The sequence below is a fragment of the Cervus canadensis genome, chromosome 8 (assembly GCF_019320065.1).
Source record: "Cervus canadensis isolate Bull #8, Minnesota chromosome 8, ASM1932006v1, whole genome shotgun sequence".
Lineage (NCBI taxonomy): Eukaryota > Metazoa > Chordata > Mammalia > Artiodactyla > Cervidae > Cervus > Cervus canadensis.
In genome coordinates this window covers 9,347,456-9,367,393 of record NC_057393.1, presented here as the reverse complement: position 1 = coordinate 9,367,393, position 19,938 = coordinate 9,347,456, and the positions used below count along the sequence as shown (strand labels likewise).

The 19,938-nt window shown below is 45.6% G+C and overlaps 1 protein-coding gene and 1 pseudogene across 1 annotated transcript in view; both read left to right on the top strand.

Moving 5' to 3' along the window:
* Nucleotides 1–15,872, top strand: LOC122445847 (annotated as a pseudogene).
* A 3,568-nt stretch (nucleotides 15,873–19,440) lies between these two features.
* Nucleotides 19,441–19,938, top strand: part of LOC122446765 (deleted in malignant brain tumors 1 protein-like) — a 76,090-nt gene continuing 75,592 nt past the window's right edge. Inside the window, exon 1 of the mRNA XM_043477270.1 lies at nucleotides 19,441–19,593. The gene's annotated coding sequence lies outside the window, so the exon portion shown is untranslated. The remainder of the gene's footprint in view (nucleotides 19,594–19,938) is intronic.

Below are 19,938 nucleotides of genomic sequence, written 5' to 3'. Positions count from 1 at the left end.
TCAAGAAATATTTCTTAAGCTAAAATAGTAAGGAGCCCTGAGCTTAGAGCTTCTGTCTTCTTAGATGTAGATATTCTTGCCAGTGGGATGGGAGGATCCAACGGGAAGTGCTTTTGAAAAGAACAAAGTAAAGCCGGATGTTCCCCACGAGGTCTGCCGAGGTCGGGTGGATGACCCCAGACCCCCGGGAGCTATCAGGATGTGCTAAAGTTCCCGTTCTGTCCCTGTTTCCTCCTCCCTGGTGAAATGGGGACAGTAATCCGAGATCAGGGAGGCCTGCGATGTCCGCTGAGGAGGGCTTAGCCCTGTGCCGGGAACCCGGATGGCACTTGATGAACAGTAGTTTCTGCCTGGTGATGACGGGGGTGAGGGAGATGCTGACTCCGGTCACCAACGCTTTGGCGGGGGCTGGGGACTGCCTTTCTCGCAAAGACTGGCTTGCTGCGCAGCTCGTGGAAGGTAATGGAAGGTGCTCTGGCCGCGTCGAGGTGTATTTTGAAGGCGTGGGGGTACACGGTGTGTGCCTACCTGTGGGAGGAGAGTTACGCGCAGGTGGTGTGCCGGCGCTGGGCTGCGGGGCGGCCGTCTCGGCCCCGGAGGGGCCCGCTTCGGCCGGGGCACCGGCCCCCTTCGTCTGGACCAGGTGCGGTGTTCTGGGGTGGAGTGGTCCCTGGCGCAGTGCTCCCACGCCGGCTGGCTCATCCACAACTGTGTGCACCGGGAAGACGCCGGCGTCATCTGCTCCGGTAAATGTCTCTCTCTTTCCTGAGAGTTGATGTTTCATTTTTTCCAGTCGTTTCCTCAGTCTCTCCTTGACTCTCCTTGACTCACTCGTTCAGTCGCCCAGTCCTGTCCGACTCTTAGTGACCCCATGGACTGCAGCAGGTCAGACTCCCTTCCCTGTCTTTCACCACCTCCTGGAGTTGCTCAAACTCAGGTCCATTGAACTGGTGACGCCATCCAACCATTTCATCCTTCACTATCTCCCAGAGTGTGCTCAAACTCGTGTCCATTGAATTGGTGATACCATCCAACCATCTTATCCTGTCACCCCCTTCTCCTCCTGCCTTTAATCTTTCCCAGCATTTGGGTGTTTTCCAGCGAGTCGGCTCTTCGCAGCAGGTGGCCAAAGTATTGGAGCTTCAGTTAGACACTTTAACTCTAACCCCAACCTTCTTGTGTCTGTTTGAGAAGCCAAAGGTAATCATTCTAGGAAAGAATACTAGGTTTGAAGTGAAAAGACTTAGTTGCAGTAATTGCAGATCCTAGTGCAAAATGATTATGTGGGTCTCCTTTTTCAAAAATTATTAAGAATTTCAAGAGCCATCATCAAGAGCCAAGCCCCATTCATGGATGCTTGGTGGGCGACCCAGCAGTGGACACAGTGTCCGTCTCCTGTGGAACTGACCTCTAGACTATTCCATGTGCCAGCTTCTGTCACAAAGGAGTGGACTCACTTCTCTTGGTGATGACTGAGACCAGAACTGCCCTTCAGGAACCTTTCCCACTGAAGGTGGCTCTGAGCGTAGGATAAAGGGATGGAGGAGGATTCTGGTCCATTAATCCGTCATTCCCAACCGTCTCACCACCCCCACCTCCTTGCCCAGGGCAAAGGCAGTTCTGGTCCCTCCACACTCCTGTACCCCTGGCACCCACTTCATGGTCAGACCATGCCAGACACTCCCAAGACCTTTCCTGTATAGGCAGAATCGCCTTTGCCGTGTCTGGGTGCTCCAGGGGGCTTGACCCGGTGATAAGAGGAGTCTACTAGTCTGTTCTACAGCGTGTCCTCGAGGCCAAGTACCTAGGTTGCTGGGGGGCAGGGGGGAGGTGGGCAGGTAGTGCTGCTTACAGAGAAGTGCTGAGGGTAGCCCAGTTAGCGAGTCATTGAAGCCGCTTACTTCGGGGGAATTGAAAACCACTTTTCAGGTAGGATTTTGAACAGTTATTCTCAACCAGGGGTGATTTTGTCCCCCAGGGGATATTTGCAATGTCTGGAGACATTTTCGATTGTCACGACAAGGGGGCACTGCTAACATCTTATGGGTGGGGGCCAGGGATGTTGCTCAACATCCTGCTGTGCACAGAACAGCTCCCATTCCCCCCCTAGAGAATGTTCCAGAACAAAGTGTCATTAATGCTGAAGTTAAGAAACCTTGCTTTAGAACCAGGCATGTGCCATATAATTTGTTCATTTTAATAAGGACTTATTAATTGATATTCATTGATGGTTAATAATTAATAATTGTTTTACTGACGAAGTAGACTTATCTACCTGAGAAGGCAATGGCACCCCACTCCAGTGCTCTTGCCTGGAAAATCCCATGGACGGAGGAGCCTGGTAGGCTGCAGTCCATGGGGTCGAGAAGAGTCGGACATGACTGAGCGACTTCACTTTCACTTTTCACTTTAATGCATTGGAGAAGGAAATGGCAACCCACTCTAGTGTTTTTGCCTGGAGAATCCCAGGGATGGGGTCGCACAGAGTTGGACATGACTGAAGTGACTTAGCAGCAGTAGACTTATCTACAGCTCCATCCTCAAGTATCAGCCTCAGTTATTTTCCCAGTAATTTCCTCTGATTCTCCCCTTTAGAGATTAAAGTTGATTAAGTTTCCTCTGTCATTTTTCTGGGGAGAGGAATAATCTAATTTCTTTCTAGTATGATTTGTTGACAGACTTACTGGATCTTTATTGTAATCTTAGCCTGCCCCGTATTCCAAGTCCAGGTGCTTTGAATCTCTTGAACGGTTTTGCCTGAGAGCCTGCCTCAAGAGGTCAATCCCGACAAGATTTGTTAACTCCTCCCCGTTTTCTAGACACCTTCTAGGCATTTCTAGGCACCTTCCAGCCATTATCCCTCGCCATCCTTACCAACTCAGGTGGGCTTGTTTTATGATCTCTGTTTTACAAATAAGGAAGCTGAGGTTCAGGGGCAAGGTTAAGTCAAGGTCATGTATGTACCTCAACCAAAGTCACGTGGCAAATATTCAAGCCTCTGGACTCCACATCAGGTATTCAGTACCCTTCAGCACCTGCATTCTGGTAAAAATTGCCCCAAGCCTAAACAGAATTGGCAAACGTGTAGAGTTGTCTTTGTTGCTCTGCTGCTGACCTCACCCTTCTCCCCTACCTCGCGTGCCCCCAACCTCCCCTCGCCCCCCACCAAACATACACACAGTCACACGCCCTACAGCCTGGCCAGTTCCCCAGCTGCCCTCACTTATTAAAACCAGAGCCTCCAGACCCACCTTCCCCTGTCTTTGCAACTCACTCCACCCTCTTCCATTTTCTGAAGTGCTCTTCCCTCCAGGGATGTTGAAAGAAGGTCAGTGTATGTTAATTGGAGAAATGAGTGATTGACTGAGTGGGTGAGGAATGTGTGAATGGAGTAACCAGTTCCCTTGTTTCTCAAACAAATTTTCCCAAAAGCGTGGCCCAGAGTTGCCTGCCCAGAGCAGAGACTCTCTTTGAGATCCTTTTATCTTAAAAAGTCACCTGGAGTTTTACTTCCCAGCCATAATAAAACCGCATTTATTGTGGTATGAAAACAGTGTTTTGAATATTCCCCATTTAGTAACATTGGTCCCTGGGGAAGATGCACCTCTTAAGCCTGCTGCTGCTGCTGCTGCTAAGTCACTTCAGTCTTGTCTGACACAGTCTCTGTGCGACCCCATAGACAGCAGCCCACCAGGCTCCCCAGTCCCTGGGATTCTCCAGGCAAGAACACTGGAGTGGGTTGCCATTTCCTTCTCCAATGCATGAAAGTGAGAAGTGAAAGTGAAGTCGCTCAGTCGTGTCCGACTCTTTGCGACCCCATGGACTGCAGCCCTCCAGGCTCCTCTGCCCATAGGATTTTCCAGGCAAGAGTACTGGAGTGGGTTGCCATTGCCTTCTCCGGTTTAGCCTGCAGGTGCCTCCAACCCCAATCTCAGGTTGAGAAACAGAAAACCAGTACTAGTTAAATGTGTTGTGTTATTCCTGAGTGTGAAGTTTGGGGCTTCCCTGATAGTTCAGTTGGTAAGAGTCTGCCTGCAATGGAGGAGACCCCGGTTTGATTCCTGGTTTGGGAAGATCTGCTGGAGAAGGGATAGGCTACCCACTCCAGTGTTCTTAGGCTTCCCTTGGGGCTCAGCTGGTAAAGAATCCGCCTGCAATGTGGGAGAACTGGTTTGGGAGACTCCAGTTCAATCCCTGGGTTGGGAAGGTACCCTGGAGAAGGGAAAGGCTACCCACTCCAGTATTTTGGCCTGGAGAATTCCATGGACTGTATAGTCCATGGTTCACTAAGAGTCAGACACGACTGAGTCACTTTCACTTTCTTTTTTTCATGAAGTTTGGATTAAAATGTTTGTATTTCAGCAACTGTTGAAATAATCAGAAGGCATTTCCTTCCAATATTCCTTTTTGGAGAAACCGTATAAAAGACTAATTCCAGGCTGAACTGCTTCACTGGAATCTTAACAGTGGGATGATGGCTGAACCATCCAGCAAGGGCAGGACATTCCAGAATCTTGATCGTCTCTGCTAGACTCAAGTTACAATCAGCTTTCTCTTCTTTCTTACAGATGATGAATATGAAACTTCAGGAGCTTTTGGTAAGAAACATACCTTAGTATATCTTTAACAGAGCACCCTCAAGCACCCCATCCTCTGATGTTATTTGCCAACATAACCCACTGCAGGAGGTAGGGGAGGGGCAGAAAACAAATAGTGAATTTCACCAAAAGGACTAAGTAAGGGAAAGAAAAGAAGCAGTCGGTTCCTGGCCCTGAACCACGCATAAAACATTCTTTCCCCCAACTGTTTTGTTCTTGTTGCCTAGATGCATTTTAGAAAATTATGGAGAGAGAATATGGATATGACTTAATCCATTATCATTCAAACATATAATTAAACTAAAATCAGACTAACAAAAATCCTAACTTCAGGTGCCCCAGTAATGCCTGTGGCTTTGTGGGTCCTCATAAAATCTTATGTGAAAACCCAATGAACTTTTTGGCCAACCCAATACTATCAATTTCTAGAAAGAACCTACCAGATATACTCCTGGAATCATGCCTTTAGCTTAACTTCTACTCCACGGGGCTATCATCACATACGTGCAGTGCTCACCAAGAAACTTGGGTGGGCTAATTTGCAACGACAGCAGTGATACCTCATTTCTTCCTCTTTGCTCTTAGATGCTGAGATGCTGACACCATTTCCCTGGGGTGAGTCAAGGTTTTATAACTCCTCATTTGATGTGGTTTGGTGGGTTGTGTGCTTTTAAATGGTGAGTAGGTCCCAACTTTACAAATACTACCAAATAGAATGATTTCATCTGGGGATTTCTATGCATTCTCATCACTCATAAACTCTGCCTTTTCTCAATACGTCAAGGAAGGCTCTGCCTCTACTCCATCCCTCTTTGTCTACTTAACTCCATCCTTCTCTTCCTCCAAGCCTCAGGTCCATCATCCCTTCTTAGAAAAGATATCCTGGAACCCACACCCCCTTATGTTCTCAAAACATTATGAACATCTCCACGTTTGCTTCTTCAGTTCAGTTCAGTCCAGTCACTCAGTCGTGCTCGACTCTTTGTGACCCCATGGACTGCAACACGCCAGGCCTCCCTGTCCGGCACCAACTCCCAGAGTTTACCCAAACTCATGTCCACTGAGTCAGTGATGCCATCCAACCATCTCATCCTCTGTCGTCCCCTTCTTCTCTTGCCTTCAATCTTTCCCAGCATCAGGGTCTTTTCAAATGAGTCAGCTCTTCCTATCAGGTGGCCAAAATATTGTAGTTTCAGCTTCAACATCAGTCCTTCCAATGAACATTCAGGACTGATTTCCTTTAGGATGGACTGGTTGGATCTCCTTGCAGTCCAAGGGGCTCTCAAGAGTCTTCTCCAACACCACAGTTCAAAAAGCATCAATTCTTCGGTGCTCAGCTTTCTTTATAGTCCAACTCTCACATCCATACATGACTTTTGGAAAAACCGTAGCCTTGATGTTTGCTTCTTAGCACCTTGCAGAACTGTAAGTTTAAACTTAATGTTGGATTAATGGGGTTGCCTCCTCTAGTCTCCTCAAACTAGACTCTAAACTTTGGGCCAGGAAAAATCAGGGCTGGTCTGTGAACTGCAGTCACCACAGGGCTATTTGCTGGGACCCAGCATGTGTTCCATAAATCTTTATCAAACAGCTCAACAAATGGGTTAATGCAGAAAGTGTCCCTTCTCCTAACATGCAATTTTTTTTTTTTTTTGAAGACTTGCTGCAGTTGCAGCTAGTGAATGGGTGAGGCAGATGTTCTGGAGGTGGGGAGGTTTTCTACCATGGCCAGTGGGGCAGGGTCTGTGAGGACCACTGGGACATGCATGAAGCCAAGGTGGTGTGCCAGCAACTGAGCTGAAGGCCTGCCCTGGCAGCCCCAGTGAAGGCCCACTTTGGGGAAGGGGAAGGCCAGTTTCTGCTGGATGATGTGGACTGTATGGGAAGAGAGAGTTTTCTGGGACAGTGTCCCCATGCCGACTGGTACATCCGTATCTGCGGTCCTGGAGAAGACGCCAGTGTCGTCCGCCCAGGTAGCAGTCACCTCTCCCTCCAAGGGTGCACATCCCATCATCCAGACAGCATCTCCACTAATCCATCAGCAGAGCTTGCACTTGTGTGCAGTATTGGTGGAAGTGTGTATGTGCATGTGTTTGTGCATGTGTGTGTGTTTTGGGTTTTTATCATATATTTTTTCTTTTTTTTCCCCCTTTTATTTGCCTTTGTTTTATTCTATTAGTTGGGTTTTTGGTTTAGAATGCCATAAAAGCATGTGTGTAGACCATCTACGACCCTTTATATGAGCCCAGAGTCAAGAGACAGTTGTCAGTTGAGGCATTCAACTTGAGTGCAGGAATTTTCTAGCAAATAGATGTTGAAGTGGATTTTAAACAGAGAAATATAATGGAAGGTACTGGGGTTCCCATTACAAGGACTGGAGTCCAAAGTGACTGTGAAAAAACACCGGAAGTCGGCAGTGACATTAATCATTCACTGAATGCTTGTATTTCCACAGGGCACTGTGGGGGACTAAAAGATAAAGCTTTTCCCACTAGAAAGTATGCAATCAAATGAAGGTGTAGAAGCCAGGAGTTTAGAAATTAGAATAGCACTGAGTTTTGTCCTATTGACTGTCAGTCCAGGCCATGTATTGCTAATCACAAGTCTTTGACCAGTTAGTAATTGTCTTGATTGTTTCAGCCCAGGGTTTCTCAGCCTCAGCACTATGGATGTTTGGGGCCCTGTAATTCTCTGTGATGGGGGCTGCCCTGCACATTGTAGACCGTTTAACAGTATCCCTGACGACTACCCACTGAAGGATCACCACCCAAACTGTGGCAACTAAGAATGTCTTTAGACATTATCCAGTGTCTGCTGGGGTTTGGGTAGGGGGGATTGCCTCTGATTGAGAACCACTGGTCTAGACAAATGATTTCCACCAAACATGTGACTGATACGTATACAACCAACCCTGAAGTCATAAAGGTGTGTACCAACTGGGAAACGAAGGAAATCATCTAGTGGATCTAGAGCAAGTAACTTGGTTATTTGCTAAAAATCCCAGTTGTATTCAACCGGAATGACTGTATCCACGACAATTAAAAAGTTTTTAAAGTCTATTCCGACAGCTCAAATATTGGTGGAAGTGTGTATGTGCATGTGTGTGTTTTGGTTTTTTATCATATATTTTTTGTTTCATTCTTTTCCCTTTGATTTGCCTTTGTTTTGTTCTATTAGTTGGGTTTTTGGTTTAGGATGCCGTAACAGCAGACAATTCTGTAGAGCCACTGTGTTTCCCCTGTTTCGTGTGTGTCAGGAACTATCTGCCTCCTATTTGGAGATATTGCAGAGTCTCTGGGAGGAATAGCACGGCCACAATTGTGTAGGATGTGTTCCTAGACACACTGGGCTATTATGTGTCCATGTATCTGATGGTTAATTCAAGTCATCTGAACTAAGGCACGGAGCATCAACATTTTTATTTCTGGGAGTCACATTCTTTCATTTTAAAATTCACTTTGAATTGAAGCCTCTCTAGCAACAATATCCCTTTTCCTAAAAGCGATCTTTTCTTTCTCCACATATTAACAGAGACTGAAAAATTTAAAGCCAGCGTGGGGTAAATGTATGTTTTTGTTTTATTGACTTGGCATTTTTCATTCGATGAGCCACCCAGGAAAGTAATAGGTAGATCATAAAGGAAAAGGTAGAATAAACAGGGGATGGACCAGATTGCCATTTTTTACTATCATTATTTGCCATTTGCACATTTCTGGGCCATTAAGATGATCCCACCAGTAAGTTTTCATGTACAAAATATGTAGTATGCTCAGCTGGTAAAGAATCTGTCTGCAATGCGGTAGACCTGGGCTCGATCCCTGGGTTGGGAAGATCCCCTGGAGAAGGGAAAGGCTACCCACTCCCATATTCTGGCCTGGAGAATTCCATGGACTGTATAGTCCATGGGGTCACAAAGGGTCAGACATGACTGAACGACTTTCACTTCACTTCACTTCTCCCTCCCCAGTTTGGCTCATCAGTTCCAACAAAAAAAAACCCCTTTAACTTTTCAGTCAAAAGGAAAATTTGCATCAAGTAAGTTGAAAGTGCTATTGGGCCACTTTCTTCCCTTGATAAGAGTTAGCTTCATTTTCTTTTCAGTCATGAGGGTTTTAAGTTATCAGCTAGTATTGATATTTTCTTTTTGCCAATGGAGTTGCTACTAAAAGCTTTATTGCTGCCACCATATTAAGGGAAAGTCTTGGTAAATCTTTGTGTAGCTTATGCAGCTGTTCAACCTATGTTCTTTCCACTATGTGGGCTCAGAATTAATATTTTACATCTTAACAGCCGCTGAAGTCTTGACTCCTCTCCCTGAAAAGAATGCTGGTGAGTCACTGCCATTGCCACAAGGTAGAAAGTCTTTTCATGTTGAATTTGCAATATTAGTCCTTATTTGATGCAAATTTTCTTTTTGACTTAAAACTGAAAGTTTTTTTGGTTGGAACTGATGAGCCAAACTGGGGAGGGAGAACATACTACATATGTTGCACATGAATCATCCATTTATTGATGGACTAGGAAATTGCTGAGTCTTGCATTGTGCAACTGGTAAACTCAGTGGGAACATGTTGAAGACAGGCGTGTATTACCCAGCTGAGCTCTGGGTTGAGGGAAAGACCATGGGTTTAGCAGTAGAAGCTCCATGTTTGAGTCCCACTCTGCATTTTTGGGCTTCCCTGGTGGCTCAAATGGTAAAGAATCTTCCTGCAATGCAGGAGTCCCGGGTTCAATACTTGGGTCGGGAAGATCCCCTGGAGAAGGGAATGGCTACACATTCCAGTATTCTTGCCTGGAGAATCCCATGGACAGAGGAGCCTAGTGGGCTACATACAGTTCATGGGGCTGCAAAAGAGTCAGACACCACTGAGCAACTAACACTTTCACTGCCATTTATTTAGTGTAGCCTTGGGCAAGCCACTTTTTAAGGGGATTAAAACATCTCTCTCTTTTTTTTTTAATAAAGGGAACTAAAACATCTGCTTCACTGTGCTCCATTTGGGTTAAATGAGCTCATGTACATGGAATGATAAGAGCAAACTTTATTGAGTGTCAGTGACACTTGGGGCATTGTTCTAGGTCTTGGCGCGCAGAGTTATTATTTAATTCTCTAGTTCGTTCATGATAACTAGCCCGCTCTCAGGGGGTGAGCATTCTTTGGAGCCAATATCACAGGTTGAAGCTACTACCTTTAGAATCTCTTCAAATCAATCAAATCAGCAAATATTTCTGAGAGTCTATTATGTCCAGGGGGCTGTATTTCAGCAGGAGTTCACCATGTTTCACATTTGGTATTTTTGACCTGTCACATTATAGATTGGTTAAAAATGATTAAGTAGATGAGGTAGAAGTTATTTGATTTAGTTGAATATTAAATATTTCCATTTATTTGTACCCAATAGATGATGGAAATTCAGAAACTGTACTGTCAGGTAAGAGAACATTTTTGTGCTCTTTCCTGGGACATTTCTGATTGCTTGTCAAAATACAGGAGAAAAATAAATGAAAGAGTTGTTGTTGAGTTATTTTGCTGAGTGATTCATTATGTGTGCTTAGTCGCCCAGGCATGTCCAAATCTTTGAGACCCCATGCACTGCAGCCTGCCATGATCCTCTGTCCTTGGGGATTCTCCAGACCAGAATACTGGAGTGGGTTGCCATGCTTTCTGCCAGGGAATCTTCCCAACCCAGGGATCAAACCCAGGTCTTCCACATTTCAGGCAGATTCTTTACCAAATGAACCACCAGGAAAGCCCAAGAATACTGGAGTGGGTGGCCTATTCCTTCTCCAGGGGATCTTCTCAACCCAGGAATCGAACCAGTGTCTCCCACACTGCAGGTGAATTCTTTACCAGTAGAGCTGCCAGGGAAGCCCAATTCATTATAACCTGCCCTTTGTAATGTAGCCTGTGTGGGGTGATTTTCAGAGTGTTGCCCCAGCTGAGTCTAAAAAAAAATGAGATAACAATGTCATTGTTTTAAACAAATACTAGAAACTATTTTGAACATGGCAGTTTTATAATTATTTTTAATCCGCATCTTGGCAACTTCTCTGAGAGTGTTCAAAATCCCTTAAATGATACGTTTCAGGTTTTCTTTGGAGGAAGCATCATTTGGTCACATGTAATATTTGTTTATTATATGAGTTTCCAATCTCTGCTTTAAAAGATTGGCATAAACTTAGTGGCTTAAACAACACATTTACTATCTTACAGTTCTGGGGGTCAAAAGTCAAAATTAGGTCTTACTGAGTTAAAACCCAGGGCTACGCCAGGCAGTGTTCATTCCAGAGGCTCTAGAAGTGGAGATCCATTTCTTTGCGTTTTCCAGTTTCTAGGCTGCCTGCATTCTTTGGCTCATGGCCTCCTGCCCATCTTCAAAGCCAGCAATGGGGAGAATATTAAGACCCAAAACTTGTCATTCTTGTAAAAAAAAAAAAAATACTGAGCACCTGAGCTTGGACATCAAGCATGAGACAGAGAAAGAGAGAGCGACTGGTTGAATCTCATTAGACTGAGGACCAGTGGCTGAGAGGTGGTCTAGCATCTCTGTCACTCCCACTCCCACTCTGTAAAGAGTGGGAGGAAAAGACAGAATTGTGTGTATGCTGAGGGGGGAGGGAGGGTCTTTGTGTCAATGAATGAGAAAGGGAGGTTCCTAAAGAGTCACCTCATATCTTTAAAATTTACAAAATAAATCAGAACATCTGGCCTGATGTCTGGGAAGTGACCAACCTGGAAAGGTCTCATTGTTTCCCTGAATCACCTGAAGAGGGGATGTGTCTCCCTGGTCGTGGTGTGTGCAGTCACCATGCAGGTCATTTTATCTTTGCATCGTGCGAGACCATGCCCTCTTCCTTCCTCCATCATCTTTGAGGCTGCCATGTCAGTTACACCATCAAGTGATTCACGTCCTGAAGATACTGATGGGATCTTCAATGATCCCTCATACCTGCGTTCCATGTGGCTCTGTGGGGCTGAAACCTGCTGTGCATGTCAGATACACCCTGGATCTTTGGTACCCTAGGAAGAATGTAATACTGCTTCATCAGCTTTCTTATATGGATGGCATGTTGAAATGATCATAATTTGGACGTATTGGATTAAATAAGGTACATTACTGAAATTAACTTCACCTGTTCCTCTTTTTAAAATCTGTCTGCCAGAACATTTTAAATTGCCCAGGTGACTCATGCTCTGCATCTGGTGGACAGCACTTCCTTCCTCCATGTCAGTCCCCGAGTTGACTGCCCCATGGGGATTTTCTTATCTGATCCTCCTGACAGTCAAATAAGACAACTTCTATAATCTCCATTCTCTCAACAGGGAAACTCATACTCAAATAGGTTAAATATTATCCCCAAAGGCAGTGGAATGATAGCACAGACAATCTGACTTCAGAGCTTAGAGATTAACCTCTGAACTATTTTTTCTCTCTAAACCACATTCACATCCTATTAACTGCTAAAAACACTGAGTAGGCATGAGGCCTATTCAGAGATTCTGAGACAAGGAAAGTGAAGAGTAATGAGAGGGGACCAGCATCCAGTCCCATTACTTCATGGCAAATAGACTGAGGAAAAGTGAAACAGTGGCAGATTTTATTTTCTTGAGCTCCAAAATCACTGCAGAAGGTGACTGCAGCCATGAAATTAAGAGACGCTTGCTTCTTGGAAGAAAAACTATGACAAACCTAGATAGCATATTAAAAAGCAGAGACATCACTTTGCTGACAAAGGTCTGTATAGTCAAAGTTATGGTTTTTGCAGTAGTCATGTATGGATTTGAGAGTTGGACCATAAAGAAGGCTGAATGCCCAAGAACTGATGCTTTCAAACTGTGGTGCTGGAGAAGACTCTTATGAGTCCCTTGGACAGCAAGGCCAATCAAACAAGTCAATCCTAAAGGAAATCAACCCTGAATATTCACTAGAAGGACTGATGCTGAAGCTGAAGCTCCAATACTTTGGCCACCTGATGCAAAGAGCCAACTCATTGGAAAAAACCCTGATGCTGGGGAAGATTGAGGGCAGGAAGAGAAGGGGATGACAGAGGATGAGATGGTTGGATGGCGTTATCAACACAATGGACATGAGTTTGAGCAAGCTTCAGGAGATGGTGAAGAATAGAGAAGGCTGGCATGCTGCAGTCCATGGGGTCACAAAGATTCAGACATGACTGAGTGATTAAACAGCAAGAGTAAAGAGACAGCTCAGCTCTGAGTCAGCCTTGCATTTATGTTCTTCCTCTTGCACTTACTCATTCTTTGCCTCCAGGGCACCCATTAAAACACCAGCCACAACCTCCAGAGCACTCGTCCAGTCCCCCACCCCAGGCTGGCAGCTGCCATCTCCTCTTCTGGACCCACAGTTCTCTGTTCTCACTTTTAGCTCTATTCCTTTCCTGTACAGTTGTGTGTCCATATGTCTCTTCAATGATGTCATCAGCTTCTGGGAGCAGAATCTGTATCTTTCTCATCTTTGACATTGGCTCCAGCCAAACACACACACACACACACACACACACACAAACACGCGCGCACGCGCGCGCGGTCTCAGAAATAGTGCCTGCTGTTTGGTAGGCTTTCAGTGCTCGTTAAATGAATAAATAACTAAATGCTTGAATAGTGAATACTGCTCCACCCATCCTGGTTTACAAATGTGCATTCACTTCCAAATGTTTGCAAAAGAAAGCGTGGACCCAGTCAGTTCTTCGATCTCCTGTCTAAGTGGCTCAGGATTCTTCTGAAATCAGAGGCGCATGTCCCAGGCTCTTGGCAGGATGGTGCTCAGTGCCAGCTGCTGGTCTCTGGGTTTGGAGCCCCCTCTCCTGCCTCCCAGCTGTGTGACCCTCACCAGGTTTCTCTCCCTCTTGGTGCTTCAGTTTCTGTTCTGAAACATGGGGTGACAACTGTGTGTTTCAAGGAGCGGTTGTGAGTGTTAAGTCAGTGAGTTCGTGTAAGAGTCTGGTGTATAGTCAGGCCCCTTGAGCCTGGCCTTCTGTGCTTTGCGGTGTGTCCAGTGCGATATTGCCCCTCTAGAGGAGGGAATTCTGCCCCGTGGCACTCAGCTGGGTCAAGAGAGTGCCGCAGGTCTGCTCTTTGCTAATGGCCTCAGCAGTTTTGTCATCACAAGTCCTCCCCCCAGCACTTGGCCGTCACCAACTTGCTTTTTATCTCTATGGAGGTACTACATCTGATTAATTCCTATAAATGAAATCATACAACATGTGGCCTTTGGTGTCTAGCACAATGTTTTCAAGACTGATGGTTCCTTTTTAAATGCTCTGTATTGAATGAGCTTGTCCACAGCTAATTGAATTCTTCCCCTGGAAATGTGAAGCAGGTGAATAAAGTCCTCCTCTTTCTGTGCTGTGCTTAGTCACTCTTTGTGACCCCGTGGACTGTAGCCTTCCAGGTTCCTCTGTCCATGGGATTTCCCAGGCAAGAATACTGGAGTGGGTTGCCATGCCCTCCTCCAAGGGATCTTCCCAACCCAGGGATTGAACCTGCACTGCAGGTGGACTCTTCACCATCTGAACCACCAGGGAAGCCCCCTTGTCTTTCTGTTTGGTATTAAACATCAGGAGTCATTTCTCTTATATTGTTGCTTTCCCAGAAGCTCTCTCAACTTCTGCTGTCCCGGAAGACATGAACCACCCAGCTGTATCCTCAGGTACGTCAGTGAACTGGTTAAAGCGATGAAATGGGTGTGGTGTATTGATACATGCCACTTCCAGCATTTTAAGCCCAGAGGCAGGATGAGCTGCAGGTCAGGCTGGGGGAGAATTCCCTGACAGCCAAGGGCTCTGTGGTCAATGTGGTGCCCAGTGTCACCTTCAGAACCAGATTTTAAGCTCCAGAGAACAAAGGTTTTATCTGCCTTTCTCATCACTGTATCTGCAGCACTTGTCTCAGTGCTTGGCACATTAGAGGCACCCAGGGAAAGTTTATTGGATCTGTAAATGAATGTATAAGACCTGCATGGGTTTCCCAGGTGGCACAGTGGGAAAGAATCCACCTGCCAGTTCAGGAGACACAAGACATGCAGGTTGGATCCTTGGGTCAGGAAGATCCTCTGGAGCAGGAAATGGCAACCCTCTCCAGTATTCTTGCCTGAAAAATTCCACGGATGGAGGAGCCTGGCAGGCTGCAGTCTATGGGGTTGCAAAGAGTCAGACATGATTCATCGACTGAGAACATAAGCCCTCCATGTGTGGATGGGCTGTCTGACCCTGCTGGGATAGCTCTGGTCTTAGTTAAGAATAGTCCTGCTACAAACGGATAAGGAAGCTGTGGTACATATACACCATGGAATATTACTCAGCCTTTAAAAAGAATTCATTTGAATCAGTTCTAGTGAGATAGATGAAACTGGAGCCCATTATCCAGAGTGAAGTAAGCCAGAAAGATAAAGACCAATACAGTATGCTAACACATATATATGGAATTTAGAAAGATGGTAACGATAACCCTATATGTAAAACAGAAAAAGAGACACAGATGTACAGAACAGACTTTTGGACTCTGTGGGAGAAGGCGAGGGTGGGATGTTTCGAGAGAACAGCATTGAAACATGTATATTATCTAGGGTGAAACAGATCACCAGCTCAGGCTGGATGCATGAGACAAGTGCTCGGGCCTGGTGCGCTGGGAAGACCCAGAGGGATCCGGTGGAGAGGGAGGTGGGAGGGGGGATCGGGATGGGGAATACATGTAAATCCATAGCTGATTCATGTCAATGTATGACAAAAACCACTACAGTATTGTAAAGTAATTAGCCTCCAACTAATAAAAATAAATGGAAAAAAAAAAAAGAATAGTCCTGCTAGATGGTGTGTAGTAGCGGCAAGTCCCTCTGCTCAAGAGACCTGACCATCACTCTGGAAAATGCTGGTAGCCCCCTGTTGGCACTCACATCCCTCCTCAGAAAGAAGTTCTAGGATATCACATGTTAGCAGACTAATGAAGCCAAATTCCAACAAATATTTTTATTTTTTCATCTCAGCAGATAATGAAGAGTTACCGACTGTCATACCAGGTAGAACAATGATTTCATCACTGGATCTATAGATACACAGCCTTACCATGCAGATGGGTGGTACATGGATGGTCATGTCATCAGATTACACAGTGTCCTCCGAGGGGTCGACAATCAAATCTGTATGGATACTATGATTCTTAGAACTTTTGCCCGATTCTTCCATGATTATTTTACTACTGCTGAGCATCCTTATGCAGAAAGGGGACAAGGCTTTGGGGGCAGCAGAACACGTTTACGAGCTTTCTAACATCAGCCTGAAGGTAACTCCAGCCTCATTAGAAACGGGTCGTTTGTTTTGACACGTGGCCGGCCCAGAGGTTCTGGTAGTGCTGTGGCATAGCTGGCGGCTAGTCACCAGCTGCTGGTTGGGTCCTTGTCTGAAGTGCTTTTGTGTCTGGTCTCAGAAAGAGATGCTTCTGTCCTAATCATCGTTTCCCTGTTGTTCTAGTTCGACCTGTGGTCGACTCGCCAGCAGCAAGTCGCAGAGCCAGTTTTCCTTGGCCAAGCCCATCAGGTCAGAACCTTCCTGGAGCTTCAACATCAGTCCTTCCAATGAATACTCAAGGTTGATTTCCTTTAGGATTGGCTGGTTTGACTCTTAATTCTATCTGGCTAATATTTACCCTGTGAGATAGAAATGGGATGAAAATGACCGTGCTAAATCAGGCTTTAAAGCAGTTAATGGAGGCTGGTTTGCTTGGTCCTTATCTCTTGAAGCCTGAAAGGTTTCCCAGTGCCTAATTCAGTATGCCATACAGACGGAACTCACAGACGTGCAATGCTGACCGGGCTCTCCTGTGCTCATGCTCTCCTCTAGGAAACCGCCTCATCCTGGGCTGCTTGGCCCCTCTTCTGGGCAGCTACTAGAGGGCAGATCCCAAGCACTCTTTAGGGGTGGCTTGGTGGACTGCTCAACACTGAAATGGAACACCAGCAAAAAAGGGCGTTAGAAACTAGCCAACTACCCTGTCACCCGGGGCAGTAATCTTCCCCCATCAGAACTAGGTTAGCAGGCCATTGCCGGGGTCTGGGGCCACTGAAGGAGTATAAATTAACGGTCATTGGGACTTCCCCAGTGGTCCAGTGGTTAAGACTGCCGGGGTCCAGCCTCGGCAGGATCCAGCGGGTACCCTCAGGATGAACAGCGTCGGCAAGAGTTAGAAGACATGTATAACTAGCCTTGATAGGGCCCAGTCTGCGAGGGAGAGAGAGAGAGAGAGAGAGAGAGAGAGAATGACCAGACGGGGGTGCAGCTGGCAGAGTCTGGCAGAGTCTGGCAATGCTTTATTTTTTACCACAGCTTTTATACCCTAAGTTAGTACATTTCTAAGGAAGGGGAAGATAGTTTAACATTAAGTCAGCTTGTCCTTCATGAAACCAGGGTGTTTTCTGCATACTTCTTTGTTTATGAGGGTCTTGTACATTATCTTCTGGCCTTGGGGCCTATTAACATTTTTGCAGGTCAGGTAATATAAACCTATTTTCTGTTTCTATGGTGACCTTAACTGAAAGGTAGCAGTCTCATAGGGCAATAGTACAGAGTAGAAGTATATTTTTGTTAATACAAAAATTAATTCTTCTGCAAAAGTTGTCAGTTGCGTTTATCTAAGTTTACCCCATACTGACTCTGCGACTTTGGTGAGGCAGCTTCTGCCTAGCACTCCTGGCTGACAATTAACAACCATCTCATTGTTACCACACTAGGGCTAAGTTCTTATTTCTTTAGATCTTAAACTATATTAACAATGGTTTCTATAACACAACCTTAGCACATTAAAGGCAAAAATACAGCAAGCAAAAACACAGCAAGCAAATCACAACCCAATAACCACCTATCGAATCATTTTTCTTATGTTTTCTAATAGGACTCCTTTACCCCTTAAAAGGGCTCTATATCTATTAGGGCTTTTATATAATCAGGTTCTTTATGCTATTTTATGATTAGGATATTATAAGCAATCATGCATATTAGTACCAAGCACATAAATGCATTTGGCTAACAAACTACCAGCAAAGGAGTTTGAATTAAAACACTCCTTTCACCCTGAATAATCTCATAAAATACCACCACCTGGGAAACTTATTGATTAAAGTTCTAAATTGATTCTTATTTGGGAAGAGATCGGGGAAGGCCTTCCTGCCTGTGTCAGAGAAATTAGGGAGTAGTCAATTGAGGCAGGCATCAGAAAGACAGATATCATCTTTAAGGTGAGAGCCGGGGGCAGCTTTTCGAAATCCCTGAAAACCTGATCTGCCTTGCCTGTCAGGCTTTCTCCTCGTGACCTTGTCATGGGTGGGATCTCGTGAGCTGGCCTTTTCGAAAACCCCTGAAAACCTGATCCGCCTTACCTGTCAGGTTTTCTCCCTTATGACCTTGTCATGGGTAGGATCTCGTGTGCTGGCTCCTGGCAAAGACCATCTTCCAATGCAGGGAGTGCAGAGTTGATCCCTGGTCAGTGAGCTAATATCTCATGTGCCTCACAGTCTCCCCCCTCAAAAATCATAAAACAGAAATAATAAAGACTTTTAAAATGGTCCACATCAAAAAAAATCTTTTTAAAAAGTATTAATATTTTAAAATGGTCATTGATTTTAGGATGTAATAGATTTCTATGACTATGCCCACTAGTCATCACAAATCTCTTTTTTTTAAAGAAAATTACCATCTATTTCCCAGAGTGATTAGATCAGAAATTTATCCCCCTGGAGTCTGATCCTCCCTAATAGGCAAAGAAACTACATCAGTTAAAAATTTACATTTATGTGATTTTAGAGTACTTTGGCCACTGGGAAAAAACCATGGGGCCATTTCCATCACTTCTTTTTGTCCTAAAGCAGCAGTTTTTTGTTTTGTTTCGTTTTGTTTTAACTTTAATGTGCATCAGAACCGCCCAGAGGGTTTGTTAAGACACAGATTGCTGGGCCACAGCCCCAGAGTTTCTGATTCAGTAGGATGGGGTGTGAGAATTTGCGTTTCCAGTAAGTTCAGGATGGTTATGCTGATGGTCTAGGGACCACGCTTTGAGAAGCACTGTCTGAAAACAAGGAATCTTTCTTATCCTAATAATTAGAAGCAGAATTATCATCTTCATCATCCTCATTGTCATCATCATCACCTTTGCCATTGTCATCATCGCCATCATCTCCACCACTGTCACCATCCTCACCACTGCCACCATCACCATTGTCACCCTCATCACCACTGTCACCCTCATCACCGTTGTCACCCTCATCACCGTTGTCACCCTCATCACCATTGTCACCCTCATCACTACTGTCACCCTCATCACCGTCATCACCACTGTCACCATCACCACTGTCATCCTCGTCACCATTGTCACCCTCATCACCACTGTCACCCTCATCACCGTTGTCACCCTCTTCACCGTTGTCACCCTCATCACCACTGTCACCCTCATCACCGTTGTCACCCTCATCACCGTTGTCACCCTCATCACCACTGTCACCCTCATCACCGTCATCACCACTGTCACCATCACCACTGTCATCCTCGTCACCATTGTCACCCTCATCACCACTGTCACCCTCATCACCGTTGTCACCCTCTTCACCGTTGTCACCCTCATCACCACTGTCACCCTCATCACCGTTGTCACCCTCATCACCGTTGTCACCCTCATCACCACTGTCACCCTCATCACCGTTGTCACCCTCATCACCGTTGTCACCCTCATCACCGTTGTCATCCTCATCACCGTCATCACCACTGTCATCATCACCACTGTCATCCTCGTCACCATTGTCACCCTCATCACCGTCATCACCACTGTCACCATCACCATTGTCATCATCATCACCTTTGCCATTGTCATCATCGCCATCATCTCCACCACTGCCACCATCAGCACCTCCATTGTTGTCAGTGCAGTCAGGATCAGCATCATCGTTACCAACACCACCATCATCACCATCATCAGCAAAAACTAGTCTGTCTGGTAAGTCGAACTTTTTATTTGTGAGTCACTTCCCTGGTTGTTTTTAGTTTATGTGCTTTTATGGTTGTGTATAGTCAACCCTGGGCTTCCCAGGTGGCGACAGTGGTAAAGAACCTGCCCGCCAATGCAAGAGACGTGGGTTTGACCCCTGAATCAGGATGATCCCCCAGAGGAGGGTATGGCAACTCACTCCAGTATTCTTGCCTGGAGAATCCCATTGAGAAGCCTGGCAGGCTACAGTCCATAGGGTCACAAAGAGTTGGACATGACTGAAGTGACTTTGCACACTTGTGACTAATGACTAGACTATGACTAATGTGCGTAGCCAACACTAAGCATCCAAAC